Consider the following 1,879-nt stretch of genomic DNA (forward strand, 5'->3'; position numbering starts at 1 on the left):
CTTTACATGGCTAAAGCAACTTCCTGAGTCCTTTGAGTTAGTTTAAGAATTATCAGTCCTTGGGAGGTGAGAGACCCCTGACTTTGCAGCCGTGATAGACAGAAGTGCAGGTGACCTGGTACCCGATACTTGTGACTTCCATCTGAAGTGAGGACAGTCTTATGGGACTGAGCCCTTAAACCTGGGGAGCCCTGGTAGTTAGGGTCTACCTGGTGAACTCCAGGTAGTTAGTATCAGAATTGAGTCGAATTGTAGGACTCCCAGCTACTGTTAGAGAATCAGAAAGTTATTTGGTTGGAGGAAAACCCCATCACCATCCCACAGAGAGAAACTTAGAGTAAGAGTAAGCAAGTACACCTCTATCTTTTTGGTCCCAGAGGAAAAGATAGACAAAATGTAAGCATTTATTTCATGTCCCTAATCTATTAAACACAGGTTACTACCAGCTGTTCATTGTCCAGACGTGGAGTGGCCCTACCTCTAACCTAGAAGTTAGGATTTTTTAGGCCTTTGAGGCTGTCACATAAAAACCAGTAAATGTTAGAAATTCTCTCCCCAGAAATATTTCCACACAGAAGAAAATATAGATATTAATATAAAACATCGGTGTGGACCCAGATTCTCGGAGATCTTACAAACCTGGGTGTTTTACTCCTAGTAAGAGACAAAGCCAAGGGAAGCTGTTTGAATAATCATTTCACTATCACAGAATGCCACTCCAATAATCTAGAGTATGAACTGGGATAGACAAAAACTAGATGTAATAATCTATCCTCAAGGGAATGGGTGGAAATATGTTATTTATTAGTCACTGGTTCATTCAAACACTCTACGTGCCTACCAGGTAGTAGATAAAGTCCTCATCCTGGATCACTGCTCCAAGAATTAAAATTTGTCACTTTTCGCCACCCCTCACACTCCAGCACTTGAACCCTCTTACTGCACCAGAATTCCACACTGTCGGTGAAAAGAGTCAAACTCGGTGACATATTTGAAGAGATTTATTCTGAGCCAAAAATGAGGGACCACAGACCATGACACAGTCCTCAGGAGAACATGTGCTCAACGTGGTTGTGGCACAGATTGGTTTTATACATTTTAGGAAGATATGTGACATCAATCAAATACATTTAAGCTATACATTGGTTCGGTCCAAAACATTGGAACAATTTGAAGCAAGCAAGGGTTGCGGGGTAGTGCTTCTGGGTTATAAGTAGATTTTTAATTTTTCTGATTGGTAATTGGTTGAGTTACTATCAATAGAAAGGAACGTCTGGGTTATGATAAGAGGTTGTGGAGTCCCAAATTTTCTGATGCAGATCAAGCCTCCAGGTACCAGGCTTCAGAGAGAGTAGATTGTAAATGTTTCTGATCAGACTTAAGGTCTCTGTTGATGGTAAATCCTGGTCAGCTTTTCCTGAATTCCAAAAGGGAAGAGGGCATAATGAGGCATGTTCAACACCTGCTTTCCATGATGGCTTGAGTCAGTCTTTCAGGTTAACTTTTGAACACACTGGCTGAGGGTGTCCATTAAAATGACTGGGAGGGAGTGGTTTTGATTTTTATTTTTGGTTTACAACATGTAAAATATTGAGAGGAGACAGACACCACCTCCATCCCTGGATGAGGACAACATTCCAGTCACCCCTGCAGTTGATCATGGACATGAGTCTTAAGCTCCACCAGTCCGATGACCACCTGCTGAAGAGGTGTCGTTGTCTCAGGTAAATACTAAGGGTTTGTCATCTCACGCCAAGAAGATTAAGGACACTGACACACGAGAAGTGAGTTTAGGCGCAAAGGGTTGAATAGGCAAAAGAAAGACAAAGGGGAACAGCTCTCTTCTTGTGAGAGAGAGGGGCACCCAAAAGGGAATTCC

This window comes from Mandrillus leucophaeus, unplaced genomic scaffold, assembly GCF_000951045.1.
Source record: "Mandrillus leucophaeus isolate KB7577 unplaced genomic scaffold, Mleu.le_1.0 Scaffold1048, whole genome shotgun sequence".
Classification (NCBI taxonomy): Eukaryota; Metazoa; Chordata; class Mammalia; order Primates; family Cercopithecidae; genus Mandrillus; species Mandrillus leucophaeus.